Here is an 18334-nt window from a genome sequence, read left to right on the forward strand (position 1 = left end):
CAATTTCCGATGCATTTGGTGGATAACTTTGATTTTTGATATATTGCAGAATGTCATGATACCATGGTTTACCATCTACCTCTTCTTCCACACTATAACAATGTGCAGGAATTTCATATACTTGCATTTTGATTGGCATCATGTCAACTTTCTTAGTTGCCTGAAGCATAGCAGCTAATGTAGCCAAAGCATCTGCCATTTGATTTTCTTCTCGAGGTAGATAATTGAAGGTGACTCTCTCAAATTCTTTCACTAATTCGAGGGTAAAATTTCGATATTCCAACAATTTGGGATCTTTTGTTTCCCATTCTCCTCGTAATTGATACACCACTAAAGATGAATCTCCATATATTTTGATACATTTGATTTTTCTTTCTATAGCTGCTTTCAATCCCATGACACAAGCTTCATATTCCGCCATGTTATTGGTGCAAAAGAACTCCAGTCTACTTGTAAAGGGATAATAAACATTTTCGGGAGAAATTAACACTGCCCCGATTCCTCGTCCCAAAGCATTGGATGCTCCGTCAAAGTAAAGCTTCCAAGTTGCAAATGCATCATTTGTTTTGACTTCTTCATTCATGGATATGCACAACAAATCTTCATCGGGAAAATTGAAACTCAAAGGTTGATAATCATTTGATACACGACTGGCCAGAAAATCAGCTATTACACTTCCTTTTATTGCTTTTTGGTTGACATATACAATATCAAACTCAGATAATAACATCTGCCATCTAGCCATTTTGCCTATCAAAGCTGGTGATTCCATTAAGAATTTCAAAGGATCAAGTTTTGATATCAACCAAGTAGTATGGTATAACATATATTGTCTGAGTCTTCGAGTAGTCCACACCAAGGCACAACATAATTTTTGTATTGGTGGATATCGAATTTCACAATCAGTAAATTTTTTACTCAGATAATAAATAGCTTTTTCTTTCCTTCCAGATTCATCATGCTGTCCTAGTACACATCCCATCGAATTTTCGAAGACTGTCAAGTAGAGAATTAATGGTCTATCAGGCATTGGTGATACTAAAATTGGGGCATTGGATAAATATTTCTTAATAATATCCAAAGTTTCTTGACATTCTTCATTCCAGACTTCAGGATTGTTCTTTCGGAGTAATTTGAACACTGGATCACATTTGTCAGTTAATTGAGAAATGAACCGAGATATATAATTTAATCTTCCCAAAAAGCCTCGAACTTCTTTTTTTTTGTATTGGGTGGTGGAAGATCTTGAATTGCTTTTACTTTATCTGGATCAATCTCGATTCCTTTTTTGCTGACCACAAATCCCAAAAGTTTCCCGGAAGTTACCCCAAATGTGCATTTTGCGGGGTTAAGCTTTAATTGATACTTCCTCAATCTCTGGAAAAGTTTTCTCAGATTTTGAATATGTTCTTCTTCAGTTCGGGATTTGGCAATCATATCATCTACGTATACTTCAATCTCTTTGTGCATCATGTCATGAAACAAAGTTACCATGGCTCTTTGATACGTTGCCCCTGCATTTTTTAATCCAAATGGCATCACTTTATAACAGAATGTGCCCCACATGGTTACAAATGTTGTTTTTTCCATGTCTTCAGGATTCATTTTTATCTGATTATATCCTGAAAAGCCATCCATAAATGAAAACCATGCGTGCCCTGCAGTATTGTCCACCAATGTGTCTATGTGGGGTAATGGAAAGCTATCTTTCGGACTAGCTTTGTTGAGATCTCTGTAATCCACACACATTTGAACTTTCCCATTTTTCTTTGGTACGGGAACAATGTTGGCTATCCATTCTGGGTATTTAGCTGCCTGTAGGAAACCTGCATTGATTTGTTTCATCACTTCCTCTTTGATCTGTAATAACATTTCTGGCCTCATTCGTCTAAGCTTTTGTTGGACCGGTTTATATTCTGGATTGATTGGAAGCTTGTGTATCACTATATCTGTGCTTAAACCAGGCATATCTTGATAAGACCAGGCAAAGATATCTTTGAACTCTTGAAGGAGATTTATCAATTCTTGTTTTATCTGGATTGTCAGAGTAGTACCAATTTTCACCTCTTTCATTTCTTCATCTGTTCCCAAATTCACAGTCTCAATCTCTTCTTTGTGGGGTAGAATTTGTTTGTCTTCTTTTTCTACCAATCTTAATAGTTCAGTAGGAACATCACATTCCAGTTCATCCTCACACCCATTGATTTCTTCCAGACATATAGGTTGCTCTAAATTTATCTCTTGATTAAATTTAGGAATAAACATGCTATTAACACGGTGACACCTGCAAATTTAAGTCGGACATATTTCCGAAAGAATATAGTAAATTTATGAAATAAATAAATGTAATATGTAAGAAAATGTAAAGAATGATTGCCATCTGAAAATTTTAAAGAAAATTTCTTATATTTAACATAATTTCTTTTACAAGATAACAAAAAGTTTTCATATTTTTGAGCTAAACATAAAGATTAGTTCTGAATATTACTCTGCGTTAATATTAAAAACTATAGGAAGATCTTCAGTGGTCCAATTGTTGAGTGTTTCTCCAGGAAAACATGGGCGAATCCTATCCAAGTATTTGCCAGTCTTGTTGTCATTCATGATCATGTTGATAAATAATCCATTCATAGCTTCTTCAACTATGTTTTGATCTTTCGTCAACTTTTCTTCTTTAAAGACTTCAACAAGCTGCTGTTCTACATTAATTGTTCCCCCTGATCTGAATGTGGTCTTCAACTGTGGGAAAAACATGTGTTCCCAAAGGATTTCTTTCCCTTTCAACCTTGCCTTTCTGTCTTCACATCTTCTTTTCATCTCTTTGTTCTTTTGCTGAAAATTGGGCTTAAACCCAAGCCCAAAATGATCTTTCTTCGTCTTTATACTTACAGGAACTGAAATCCCTTGAAGATTCTTTCCTAACCCTTTCCCAGCTTTAGCTCCGATGCCTAAAGTTTGTTGTACCGTCATCTTGGTGCAATCAGACAATCTGGGATATGGAATTTTGCTTCCTTCTGCAATAAAGGTTGCATTTACAAATTCAAGAGCTCGGAAAGAGCATTCAAGAGCATTATCATTGGTGTCGATATATGGAACATCACTTGTTACCGACGCAATGATTTCTTCTTCAGCTCCTACGCATATTAGTTGTCCATCAACAACAAATTTCAATTTCTGATGTAATGAAGAAGGAACGGTTCCTGCTGAATGAATCCATGGCCTCCCTAATAGACAATTATATGTAGGGTGGATGTCCATCACCACACAAAGTCAATACTGTACACGACTGGTCCAATTAACAACGGTATTTCCATTTTCCCAAGCACTTCTTTTTTGAGTACCATCAAATGCTCGCACTACATTATGATAACTCTTCATGTGTGATTGATCCACAGGCATTCTTTGAAGTGTGACTAGAGGCATCAAGTTGAGAGCGGATCCATTGTCAATCAATACTCCTGGCAACACATGACCATGACAATGTGTCGTGATGTTCAAAGCTTTTACTGACCCCATTCCGCCTTCCGGTATTTCATCATCCGTGAACGTTATGTAATTGTCAGCGGCTATATGTCCCACAATTCTGTCAAGTTTATTGAGGGATATATCTTCAGGGATAAATGTTTGATTGAGAATTTTCATCAAAGCATTTCTATGTGCTTCTGAATTCATCAATAGATCATGAATAGAAATTCTCGCTTGTTGTTTGTGTAGTTGTTCAACCACACTATACTCACTATGTTTTAGGAATTTCAAAAATTCTTGAGCTTGTTTTTCTGTCACAGGCTCATTAAATGCTGGAAGGGATTCATCCTCAAATACCTTCTGAGGTATTACCATGGCTTTTCCTTTTGCTTTCACTTGTTCTGAAGCATTGGATGTTTCGGGAGAGTAACATCTCCCACTTCTTGTAAAAAAACCGACTTCGCTCACTGCTTCAGACGTCGATGTTGTACTCAGACTCTGTATTTTCTCTTCTGTTTTTTCTAGAGAAACAGATCCTCCTACCATTGAAACATTGGTAGTATAATTCCAAGGTACCCTGCGGGTATCTTTGTATGGAAATGGTAGAGGAGTGGTGATAACTACTTTCGGCTTTATTGGTGCAGGAATCACCGTAGATGATTTCACATTAATGATCACAGGATCATTTATTCTTTGACTGGGTTTAGAATCCTCTGATGAGCAAACATCATCTTCTTTTTTCCTGGTTCTTCTTCAAAGAATTCTATTTCTCTATTGTTCATCAATTTTTGCACCAAATCCCTAAACTCAGGACATAGTTGAATTTTATGCCCCTTCTTTTGATGATATTCACAATAATTCTTGCCTTCATTCTGCTTTGGCCTGAATTGTTGTGGAATTATACCGGCTAAAGAGAGTTGTTGGAATACCCAAACAAAAGGAGATTTAATTTCAGAAATGTCAATTTTTGCTTTCTTTCTGTTCTCTTCCTGAATTGCATTCACGTTTTTATCTCCATGATTTGGCAATGGATGATTTGATGCAGATGGTGTATTGAATTCCATCTTTCCAGTGTTGATCAAATTTTGGACAACCCTTTTGAATGCCAAACAGTTTTCAATAGAATGACCCGTGATTCCTTCATGGTAAACACAGTGTGCCTTTGTATCATACCAAGGAGGGAATGGTGGTTGCATGGGAACAAAAGGATAGGGCCGTATGACATCTGCTTTTAACAACGAATCATAGATCTCCGCATATGGTACTGGTAAAGGTGTAAAAGACAACCTTTCATTTTCCTTTCGAGATCCTCTGGACTCTGCTCGATTAGTGTTTGTTTCCTCTTTCTTAACCCTTGGCTGGGTTATTGTAACACTTTTCGACGAATCCTTGTTGTAAGAGTTTGCATTTTTAACTTCATTCTCTTTTTTCCGGTACATAGGTCTTTTGGAACTAGACCCCTCATTTGATTCAATTTTGCCACTTTTTAAGACATTTTCAATGAGTTCTCCAGAAATGACCAAATCTGCAAAATTTCTGGTTGCATTCCCCATTAGATGATTTAAATAAAGAGCCTTCAATGTATGGACAAATATTATTGTGGCCTCTTTTTCTGACAAAGGTGGTTGAACTTGGGCTGCTGTGTCACGCCATCTCTGAGCATATTGTCTGAACGTTTCGTTATTCTTTTTCTCCAAATTTTGGAGAGTCCATCTATCAGGGACCATGTCTGTTACATGGCGGTATTACTCTAGGAATGCTTTAGCCAGATCTTTCCAAGATCTAATGTTGGCTTTGGTCAATTGAGTATACCATTTTAAAGCCGGTCCTGTCAAACTATCCTGAAAATAGTGAATTAACAATTTCTCGTCCTTCACATATCCCGCCATTCTTCGACAAAACATAGTAATGTGGGATGAAGGGCATGTAGTACCATCATATTTATCAAATTCAGGAGCTTTGAATTTGATGGGGAGGATTAAGTCTGGAACCAAACTCAACTCACTAGCGTCAAACCCATAGAATGATTCAGTTATTTCCACGGATTTCATTCGTTCTTCTAAGCTCTTGATCTGTCTGGTCAATTCTTCATTTACTTTTTGTTTCTCATTCAGCTCATTCAAATCTGGGATTAAATGCTCAGTATTAAAATCCCCTATTTTCACATCTGATATAAGCGGATTTTTGCTTGAAGATGCAGGATCCACTTGTTAATTTTCATGTGGATTGGCTTCTTGAAATGCTGATGTACGAGCATTGATTTGTATAGGTGTAGTACCAGAATGATAAATTGGTTCTGGTGGAAAACCTAGAGGATACATAGGTTCTTGGTCAAAAGATACAGGATTTTTATGTATTTTTCCAATGATAGCCTGTCTTTTAAACATGTCCTCTATTTTCTGCATCATGCTGTCTTGTGAATTTGCAATACTGGCTTCAATTTTTTCCAGCTTCATTCTCATTTCTTCTTGTTCTTTATGATGATGTTCCTCAATACGTTGTATTTTATCCTCCATAATTCTCTTAGTAGCTTGTCTAGTACCGTAGTGATGTTGTATTTCTCTTTTGGCCAGAATAACTGCGATTGAAAAATCTTTTAATATTATTTTTTCAAATTTTAATTAATGAATTTTATCTTAATAATAAAAATTATACATAAAGAAAATCATGAAATGAATAATGAATGTATGCAAAATGCATGTATGCAAAAAGGTATTGATCCCAAAAAGTTAACTATCATAGAACAACTTTCATCGGCATACAAAAGTTTCTTTATAATAATTCATAACTACAGATAAGGCGTAGCTTTCCTATTAAGCTCTATAATTTCTTTCATTAACCATGACACCTTCTTTCCGTACTTAGAAACTGGATCAACGTGATGCTCAATTATTTTGGCTTCAACAGCTAGTTCCCCAACATATCTAGCAACTTCGCTCATTTGTACCATGGCCTCGAACACCATATTACTTCTTTCTTCACTTATTTCAACATAGAAATCAGTTGACTTTTGCCATTGTTCATTCGTTCCTTCAAGAGTTTGCTCTAACTCAGTGATTCTGACTTGACAATTGTGCAGAATTTTTTCAAGATCTCTAATGCGTCTTCGCAGTGAAGCACTTTCCTCATTACTTTCTTTGAGATCATTAGGTCCTAGACGAACCTTTTCTTGAAACAACGATTCTTCAAGTTGCAAAATATAAGCATTAAACTCTGAGTTTTTGTTTCTAGACTGATCCAGATCTTCTTCAAGTTTTGTTCGTGCTTCTTGCGTTCTTTGATTAAGCTTCTGGATTTGAACATCCTTGTTTCTGCATCTTTGCATCCAATTGCTAGCCACCTCCTGCTCTACCTCAAGTCTGGTGTTGAAATTTTTTCTTTCCAGCTCCCATTTTTCTTTTTCAATATTGGATTCTTCCATCTTTTGGCCCCTGACTTCAAGTTCAGCAATCAGCTGGTTCATTTCAGATTCAAATCCTTTGAACATGATATTTTTCTCACCTTCAAATTTATCAAAGATGTCATTCTTCATTTCTTCTAAATCTTTGGCTCGATCCCTTTCTCTTTGTATTTCATTCATGATCTCGCGGTGTTCAGCCTTGTGTTTTATAATTCGCTCTCTTCTGTCGACCTCAAAATCTTCCATTTTTTGCTTTCCTTTCTCAAGGCTTTTGAGTAGACGGCTATTCTTTCCTTTCAGATCTTCAACTCGACTTTTCTCGATATTCAATTCTCTGGTCATCTGTACCGTTGATTGGCTTGGTCCTGATGCTTTCCGGGATTTATATAACTCTTGGTAATTTTTCTTTAATGCTCTGAATTCACCATCAACTTTTTCTTTGTTTTCTCTCAACATTGCACATTGTGATGAATGAAAGTCAATATCAGCACCCAACATAGCTTTATCTTGTCTCATTTGCTCTAATTCTCTTGACCAGCCTTCTTTTTCTGCTTCAAACTCAGCTCTCAGGATTTCAATCTCTGATGGAACCACCTTAATGCGATCTTCCATAGAGATATCCTCTTTTTGATCTGGTAGAGGAATATTTTCATTTTTCCTGGCAGATCTCCATTCTTCATAATCAGGAGTTAGCATTTCTTTTGTTGTTTTAGCTCGGATACAAAAAGTTGTTTTCCAAGCTGTAACGGCTTCCATGATATTTCTTTTATAATTTTTGCTGTGGAATGCGAACTCAGATGATTGTAATCCAGCAGTGACAGGTACAAATTGACGACCTTCATACTGTCTTATGACCAGAAGTGGTGCATATCCAATTCCTCCCCATAATCCAAGCAGCATTATCCAATTGTAATCTCCACATTTGTAAAAGAATTCCCTTTGGATTTGCCACGGGGCTCGCCAAACAATATCATTGCTTTGCAGATTTCGAAAGGCATTAATCCACATATATTTCTTAATTTCTTTTGGCCATTATTGCTCCAGAAATTCTTTTAATGGTGAATAATCCGTATTAAAGCGTCGGTATGAAACCTTTTCTGTCTTCCAGAAATGACTACGGATCCAAACATATAACAACTGAGTACACCCTGAGAATCGTTCACCTCCTAGCTTTCTACAAGCATTTAACGATCTGAAGGTCTCTGCTAGAATTGCAGAAGCAGGATTAATCTTTTTCGGTAGCTGTTCAAACAAATCTACCACTGCAGCTTCAACATATCCCAATACTTTTGGGAAGATGACCATATCATACATACCCAGAGCAAATAGATCGAATCGTACTTTAGTATCTGGATGACTCTGAATAAGTTCTTTAATGTTGATCCAAGCAATACCTTCGCTTTCGCCTTTTTGTTTTGTACGGGATGCCACCCATTCTTCTCGTACACCGGCAATCTTTGCTAATTTAACTCGAAAGGGTTGAGTTTTAATTGACTTTGAATAGATTCGATTCTCCAAAGCCCCTTCGATATGTAACAAAGTTGTGTACTCTTCAATAGTAGGGACCAAGTCTTCCTTATTGAGAGTGAAGCAGTTGTACCCTGGATGCCAGAATTGAATTAGGGCTCTGAGTAAGTCATCATCAACTTCGACATAGAGCAAATATGGGATGTCTCCATAAGTCTGATAAAACTGCAATTTTTTGTTTGAATCCCAACTTTCCCAAATACTTCACAAATCTTGCATATCATTTCTTTTTAGTGAAACTGGAGCATAACTAGCCAAGTTAGATACATAATCATCTTGCAGACTGTCTCCTTCTTGTCTTTGTAAGTCCTCAGCCCACTGTCTTACTTCTGAGTTTAGAATTACTTGATTTGAACACTTTTTATCCATGGATGAAGGCTTTCCAATGAGACAATTAACACAAGGATCAATGCCTTTTATCCTGTATGATGCTATGCAAACAGAAAAATAAAGAACACACAAAAAGAAATGAATTAGTTTACATAATAAAAAATTTAATATTAACATTTATCTAAATATTTTTATTTAAACATGCTTTTTCTAAATTTAAATAATTTAAATATACATGTAATTTAATCAGTAACGAAAATAAATAAACAAGAAAGTTAGAATTCATTTCTCCTGTGTGTACACCTATTTTGGACAAAATTTCGGCATGACTTCAGATCGGAAGAGTTTCTAGGGTTTTTTTATATGCAGGGTTTCAGATCTAAGAATAAAGGTACCCGAATTGTCCTTGTTAGTGCCCCCTTGGGTTGCTAACCCTCAACCCTAGTCCATTACAGACTAAAGTGGATCGAGTTCAATTCGAGGGGATACATTTCTCTATGCCTGACACGGAGAATAAATTCTCACGAAGACATAGAGCATATGAACCACGAAAGTTACTTGCTAGGTCTGACACGGAGAATAAATTCTCACGAAGACGTCGCTTTCACTCCCACTTAAAAGGGACAACTCAATTATAGAGCTTTATGTTATGCAATGCAAGTGTTGTGTGTGAGGAGAAATGTTCAAACCTTTGACAGAAAAATAAATAATGAAATAAAATACTTGCAAATAAAATAAAACATATAAATATTATGAAAATAATAAGTAAATATAAAAATTTTGAAAAGAAAGAATTAAAAATTAAATATATGAACTTTTAATTTTTAATTAATATAGACAATTTATAATTGATTTTTAAAAGTTTGACTGGTCCCCAGCAGAGTCGCCAAGCTGTCGTAACCGGTTTTCGTCCGGACACGAAATATTTATTTGGCGGAAAAATTGATGTGAATAAATGGTTTTTTTTAAAAATAATTTGGGAGTCGCTATCGGTCTTTTGGGTCAGGTAGGTCGAATACCTAAAAATTATTTTTTAAAAGAGTTTTAAGAAAACATCAATTAAAAAATGAACTGATCTGCGTTTATAACCAAAAATTCGTTCTTTTTAATAATAAAAAGGGATTCGTGGTCGGTTACGTTTAGGGAAGGATTAGCACCCCTACAACGCCCAAAATTGGTACTTTTTAATTATAAATTGTCTCTATTATTAAAATTTAAAAAATTCAAAATATGTTTAATTTATAATCATATTATTTTAAAATATATTTATTTATTTAAAATATCAGAAAAGGACTTCTAGGTGCCTTAAGACAGCTCTTTTCTTTGATATTGATAAATATTAATTTAAATAATATTTTTTTATAATTTTTAATTTTAAAATACCAGAATAGGACATCCAGTTGTATTAAGACTGTCCTTTTCTTCGATAATAAAAAATAAATATTAAAATAATTTATTAAATATATATAAATAATTATTTATTATATATATTTATAACTATATAATAATAAAAGTATTTAAATATATAGGCAAATAAAACAATAAAAATACAATTAAAATGATATATTTAAAAGCAGTAAAATAAATGAAAACATTTAAAATTAGTGACTAAAATATAGTAAAAGTAAAATTAAAAAACCTAATTCATAATTAATCAAAATTATAGGGATTAAACATGCTATTTCTTTATATTATTTATTTAGTGACTAAAATAAAATTATTTAAAATTCGAATATCAGATTAAAATAAATTAAAAATATAAACTCGGGATTAAAATATTAATTATTAAAATTAAGGGATTAAATCTGTTATTTACCCTAAATATATTATTTTAATATAAAGGACTAAAATAAATAAGACTGAAATTAAAGAACCGAATTAAAAGGATTGCAAACTTGATTTAGTGACTAAAATGTAAAGTTTACAAATTATAATGGCTGCGGACGGGATTTAACTATTATTTAATTACAAACAGACCCTCCCCAAAACGACGTCGTTTGGGGAGGGCTATTTAAGTCCAAAATCAGCTGGCCCGAAGGGCCAGCTTCATTTCTCCTCTCTTCCCTCTCTCTCTCTTCTCTGAGAGAAAGAAATTCTCTCGCTTCTCTCTAGAAAAGAGAGAAGCTCTCCGGCCGGCAGCCGCTTGCCGGCGTGGATCCCGCCGCCGGCCACCGTCTTCGGTGGCTGGAATAAATTTTTTTTACATTAAAACGTAGATCGGACCGTCCTAATGACGGTTCCGATGATCTTTTCTTTTAAACGGCTCCCGATCGGAGCAAATCTAAAAAATATACCTTCGGTTTTCGTTGTATCCGGCGACGGTTGGGGTTCTCCGATGACAGAGTAAGTTTCTCTTCTTTCTTTTTCTTTCTTTTTTTCTGTTTCTTTGCTGTGTTGTTGTTGAGATCGTTGGTAGTTTTTTAGTATCTTGTATCTCTCTCGGTCTCTTGTGTGGTCTCCGTCTCTCTTTGTGTTCTCTCCTTTTGCTCGCAGATGGGGTGATGGCTTTATATCCATCACCGGTGTGGCCATCGGACCGGTCCGAAGAGCGGATTTCGGTGAGTCACCGAACTATGTGGTGACTCACTGCTAGAGTAGCAACGTGGGTGGCCATCTGGGTCTTCTGGAGGCTTCGATGGAGGCGTGGCACTGGCAGCAGAGGCGGCTGGAAGCTGGACCGTTGGCTGAGGCGGTTGGAAACCATTGAGGCGGCGGCACACGGGGTTAGGGTTAGAAAACCCTAATTGAAACCCTAAATGTTTAGGGTTTCAGTTTGGTTTGGGCCAGTTGACTGGGCTTGTATTTTTTATTATTATTTATGTATATATATATATATTTAATAATAATAATAATAATAATAATAATAATATTTATAATAATAATAATAATAATTATTATTATTATAGTAATAATAATAATAAATAAATAAAAAATGGGTAAAAAAATTAGTATCTTCAGTACATATACCTTCGATGTAACATTTTGAATTATCACCAAAAGTCACTTCTCCTCCATTTTTTGTGCTAAGCTCTATGAACCGGGTTTTGTCTCCTGTCATGTGTCTTGAGCATCCACTATCATGGTACAATGAGTTTGAATTTGTTTCCCGTGCCTTGTAGCAATGCTCATTTTCCTACAAACATAGATTAATTTCTAATTTTTGGTACCCAAATTCTTTTGGGTCCATATTCATTAGTTTCCAAAATCCTAGTCACCTTAGGTATCCATTTGTGTAGGATATCATTATCTTTAGTAGTAACGAGTCCTTTAGGAACCCATATATTTCTAACGATTTTTCCATTAGAGGTTCTTCGGGGACCTCTATGATTGTAGTTTTTAAAACTTTTTCTAACAAAGTTGGATTTTGAATTTTCTCCATTTTCAAAACGTTTTGTTCCAACTTTATCAAAAGAAGCTTTAAGATCATCAATTTTCTTTTGATGATCATCATTGACCTTTGAAAGTAAATTTTGCAAATCCGAATTTTTCTTTTCAAACTCTTCTAGTTTGATTTACAAATCTTTGATTTTACATTCAAGATCGTTGTTGGTTTTCGATATGAGTTTATTTTCATTTTTCAATTAAGAAATGTCATTTTTATATTTTAAAAACAATTTCTCATAATCCAAAGCCAACCCATTATATTCCTCTAATAACTCATCAAAAGATAAATCATCTAAATCAAATGAGTTAGAGGTTACCTTAGAATCCTCCCCGAATGCCATCAAGCACAAGTTTGCTACTTCTTGTTCCTCTTCATCGGAACCTTCTTCATCGCTCCATGTAGCCACGTGAGCCTTGTGCTTACTCTTTGATTGACCCTTCTTCTTCAATTGTGGGCAATCATATTTGACATGCCCTGGTTTTTTGCATTCATAGCAAATGATCGGGTCCTTCTCTTTTGGTTCATTTTTGAAGCCTTCATTTCATTTGAATTTTCTTCCTCGGTTAGGCCTCATCATTTTTCTGAACCGTTTGGCAAACAATTCCATTTCCTCGTCATCGTCATCTTCCTCCGAATCACTCTCATCTTTTGTTGATTTGATAGAAACTCCCACATTCTTCTTCTTCTTCTCCATCTCCTTCTTTGGCTCGTCTCTTTTCTCAAGGTCTTCCTCTTCTTTAAGCATCATTTCATGTGTGAGGAGAGAGCCAATAAGTTCATCGAGGGTCAAGGATTTTAAGTTCTTAGCCTCGATGATCGTCGTCTTCTTTAATTGCAAAGCTTTTAGAAGAGAGTAAACTAACTTCCTTACAAGCTTGTCATTTGGAATGATTTCTCTATATGATTTGAGACTATTGAAAATCGTGGAGAATATATCCGTCATAGCTTTGACATCTTCATCCGGTTTCATCATGAAATTTTCATAGCTATGAGTTAGAAGGCTAATTTTAGATTCTTTTACCTCGTTTGTGCCTTCATGAGTGACTTGTAGTTTGTCCCATATCTCCTTGGCAGTTGTACAAGATGAAACTCTCCCGTATTCATCCGGTCCAAGAGCATAAAAGATAATATGGATATCTTTGGAATTGAGCTGGAACATTCTTGTCTCTCATTCACCCCACAATCTTGGATGAGTGGAAGGTTTGATGTATCTGTCTTCTATGATATTCCATGCTCCCATGTCACTTGCTTGAATGAAATACATCATCATATTCTTCCAATGACCATAATTAGCTCTATTGAAGAAAGGAGGCTTGTTAACGGGCAATGAATCAAGACCGGAGTCAGAGTTTGAAGTGCCGGCAATTGATAACTTGAAAATCGATGTAACTCTTCCCGAATCGACTCAAGAGGTGATTAAACCTTCAAATGAGTGAGGCTCTAATACCAATTGTTGAATTAATCGATCAATGAAATTGGCCAAGAAGGGGGTGAATTGGCAAATAAAAATTTCGGTGGAAGCTTTGCAGAAAATTGAAAGTAATTGCGTTGCGATTTAGAGTGGTTCGACTTTCTCAACCAAAGTCTACGTCCACTACCTTAGCTATCCACACTAAGGATTTTCCACAAATTTACTAATTTGTCTTTCTTTTAAGGAAAAAGAGTAACCTTACAAATCCCTCAAGAATTATACCCCCAAATTCTTGAGAACACTCTCTCCCAAAGAGAACAATACAAATTTTGCAAACTTACAGGAAACTCGTCACAAGGCAAGATGTTTGCATAATTCTAGAACAAAGAAAGAACACTCAAGAATAATACAATTGAGCACAATAAGTGTTCTTGAAAGCAAAAATGAATATTTAATGAAATAGGCTTGAAAATGCACAAACTCGAGGTTTGATGCTTTCTCTTTGATTCACTCTTGATTCTTGTTGATTGTTGTTTCTTATTTGTGATCAATGGCTTCTAAGCTTGTTTAAATACTCCTTCAATTTATTATGAACGTTGGGGATGATTAGTGGAGTCAATGGAGCCGTTTTAGTGTGAAATTAATTAATAAAACAGCTTGGAGCGTGGGGGGAATCGGTACCCCCTCACAGGGAATCGATTCCCTAAGTGTAAAATTCAAATATTTCGACCCAGGGCGAATCGGTACCCCCTTAGGGGGAATCAGTACCCCCTTGGGGGGAATCGGTTCCCTCCGAGCATTCTGTTTTTCTCGGAGCCAAACCATTCAGGGGGAATCGGTTCCCTCTGGACAATCTGGAATTTTTGGCTTTGAAATAGTTCGAAATACTCTGTAAAATTGTTTTGAAATTATTTTAAGATTAAAACTTAATTTTACACTTGAGTAAGGATTAAAAATGACATTTGAAAGATTCGGAGTAATATTTTGATATTCGAATAATTATATCGAATATACTTAGAAAATCTTTTGGAAAATCTTAAAATTCATTTAACTTAATTTGTTATATCGAAATATCAAAATGTTTTCAACATCTTCCAATGACCATAGTTAGTTTCGTTGAAGTAATGAGACTTGTTGAACAGTCGAGAGTCCTCCATATAGAATAAGCCGAATGTGAAAGTCATATTCTCGGTTACATTAGAAATTGATAGAGCTTCTTCAAGGATCGTCTCAAGAGGTTGTTCAATCTTTCAATCAATCAATCTCTGATATCAATTGTTGGGCTTGAAACAATCAACTAAAAATCACCAAGAGAAATGAATTATCTTTTAGAAATCTTTGGTGTGGAAGCAATAAAAGATAGAAAATTTTGCACAACCATATATAGTGGTGCTACTTGTCAACCAAGTCTACATCCACTACCATAGCTCCACTCTAAGGATTTTCTAACAAATTCACTAATTTGTTCTTTCTTTTTCTAGGTTCAAGAGTAACCTTTACAATTCCCTAACTTTTCAAAGGCTAATCTAGACCTACTTTCTTTTTACAAAAAATGAGAAATGTAAACAAGAAAGTCTCATAAAGGTTGGTGTTTACAACAATTGATATCACAAGAATGGATGCAAAAGATAGACAATTAAGCTCAAACACTTATTGTAACCCCCCTAGACCCGACCTATGCGTTTCGACTAAGTCTAGTGGATCACAAAGACATTTTCCAAAACCGTTATCCAATCCACATTATTCATGACATGAAATTATAATAAATTATACTATTTAAAACTCAACTCTTAAATATAAAACCAATCAGTAATAAATTAATTTAAAACATATCTTAAAAAAAATCAAAACCACGATAAACTGAATAGTAATAGCAAAAGTATCATCATTATAAAATCCAATACTTTAAAATAGGTCCATACCACCAGAATAAAGTCAACTTGCAATTTTAAAATATTACAATCAGATATACTTCAAGAGATATGTTGATCCTCCAAGTGCTCGAACCGAGGTATCTAACCAACAGTATCTGAAAGGGGAAAACATTTTCGAAATGTGAGCTAGGCTCAGTATGTCCCAACATTACCATAAAATCACAATAGGTACATTAAACAAATCATAGTCCAGTAAATCTCACAAATTCGTAAAGAGTTTAACTTTTAAAATCATAGTTTAAAACCCTTTCTGGTACACCATCAGTAGTTCCCAAAATTATTTTCCATATAGCTTACTTTATGCACATAGCAAAAAGAAAGCCGACTTAAGGATAAGCTATGAAGCCTGTATCCTTAAGCCCAAGTCAATAAGTCCATATACTTACCCTAAGCACACAGCAAGGAAAGCTGACCTAATGAAACATCTGAGGCCCTCAAGAGTCATTAGTCCCGTTTATTAGCTTGATCAGAGCTATACAATTGTAGTTCATCATCCCAAAATCAATATCCATATACCAGTCATCAAAGTCCATAAATCATCAACAATAAATCGGTGTACCAACAATAATAAACCATAGATTTCAATGTACCATATTTCAAAACATATAAAATCATTATTTAGTAAACAGGAACACACCTCGATAATGGGTTCAGATAGTAGATCTACTGATTACTGGTTTCACCACGCTCTGTTACAGTTTTTGAATGGGTGAATACTGGTATACGTGGTTTAACTGATCTAGAAGAGCTGGGTCGAGCTGTCGACGATCCGGAGAGTCTCTTGTACCTTCAAACAATAATAATTAATCAACCCCAAAGCTTACTTAATTGTTCAAAGCTAAAATTCTTAAGTATATAAGCATTTTTCGGGTTTGACTATCATTTTGGGGTAATTCGATTCTGAATTTGGCCAAACGGATTGCGGATCGAAATCAGGATGTCAAAAAACATAAAGTATGAATTTTCAAAAATTTAGATTTTGGTCAAAGTCAAAGTCAACTACTTTAACCATCAATTTGGAGGCCTTCGGGTTCGAATTGAAGAAACAGACTTCGGAAACGGATTCGGGACGTCAAAAACTATCAAAATAGGTATACTCGGAAAAGATTTAAGGTCGTTTAAGGGTCGGTCAAAGCCATTTTAAGTTTTGGTCAAAGGAAGTCAACGGTCAACGGTCACGGTCAACGGTCAACGGTCGGGTCGGGTCAGTCGGGTCGGGTCGGGTCAGTCGGGTTGGGTCAGACCGTTCAAACCGGTTCAGACCAGTCAAACCGGTTCGAACCGGTCGAAACTGGTCAACCGGTTTCCAGCCCTCCACTCTCCCTGCGGCGGCGCGTGCGGCGCGTGAGGCCTCCTCCGGGGGTCTAAAAATTCTGGAAAATTTTCTAAAAATTATTTTAAGCGATTTCGAGATACATACAAAGATCGGTTCAAATTTTTGAACGGCGGAGAGCTCGATTTCAACTCAATCGAATCTTTGACTGCTCCATCTCCTCACGCGCTACCGTCGACGGCGAACAAGGTTGACACCGGCGGACTCGAAACGACACAAGGAACACGATGGTGCAGGAGGTGTCGAAAACCGATCAACGATCGGAGATGAAATTAAGATTTTCCCGGCGGTGGTGCTAAAAAAACGTCGATACTTTGACTCGAAATTCACGGCGTTTGGCAGCGTTTCACTAAAATTGGTTTATTGGGCTTTGTTCACGAGTCGAAGATGAACACGATGGTGGTTTCAATTTGACGATCGGATGTCGAACGGCGTCGGGATCAGACTTGCAAGAAGGGTGCGAGAGGAGGAATTTTGTTTACAAAAGTTTCTGATTTTAAAATCAGAAACTCAGTGCATGTATAAAACCACATAACCTGCCGACACTCGTTGGCTAAATTCAGGGCTTAATCCCTGAATTTCCTTTAACTTCTAAAATGGCCTAAAATTTTGAAAACTTCCGATTAAATCCTCAAATTTTGCCAAATTACTTAATTAATAATTTTTTTTTCCAAATTTTATTCCGGGTTGTTACAATTCTCCCCCTCTACAAGCAATTTCGTCCTCGAAATTTACCTTATGTGAATAGTTGAGGAAACTGAGCCTCCATTGACTCCAATGTCTCCCAAGTAGCTTCAGAGGGACCTCGATTACTCCATTGAACTTTTACCATTGGAATGCGCCTATTCCAAAGAACTCGCTCATCTCTTTCTAAGATCTGAATAGGCTCCTCCTCATATGACAAATCAGGTCTTAGCTCTACATCCTCAACCTGAATGATGTGATCTGGATCTGGAAGGTATCGCCTCAACATTGATACATGAAAGACATCATGAATACGATTGAGCTGGGAAGGCAACTCAAGCTGATATGCAACAGGTCCTACCCTCTTCAAGATACTAAATGGTCCAATAAATCTTGGACTCAATTTACCCTTACGCCCGAATCTCAATACTTTCTTCCATGGAGATACCTTGAGAAAAACCTGATCTTGAACGTCAAACTGTATATCCTTCCTCCTTTGATCTGCATAAGATTTTTGCCTATCAAATGCCTCTTTCAGACGGTCACGGATTAATCTGACTGTGTCCTCTGTCTCCCGCACTAACTCAAGTCCCAAAGTCTTCCTATCACGCAACTCAGTCCAACAAATCGGGGTGCGACACCTACGCCCATAGAGTGCTTCATAGGGTGGCATACGAATGCTGGTCTGGTAACTGTTATTATAAGCAAATTCAGCAAAAGGCAAAAAGTTCTCCCAACTACCATGAAAATCAATTACACAACCTCGTAACATATCCTCCAGAATCTGAATTACTCTCTCAGATTGACCATCAGTTTATGGGTGGAAGGAGGTACTATAATCCAATCTCGTACCCAAAGCCGTATG

The sequence above is a fragment of the Hibiscus syriacus genome, unplaced genomic scaffold (genome assembly GCF_006381635.1).
Source record: "Hibiscus syriacus cultivar Baekdansim isolate YM2019G1 unplaced genomic scaffold, ASM638163v2 tig00111582_pilon, whole genome shotgun sequence".
Taxonomy (NCBI): Eukaryota; Viridiplantae; Streptophyta; class Magnoliopsida; order Malvales; family Malvaceae; genus Hibiscus; species Hibiscus syriacus.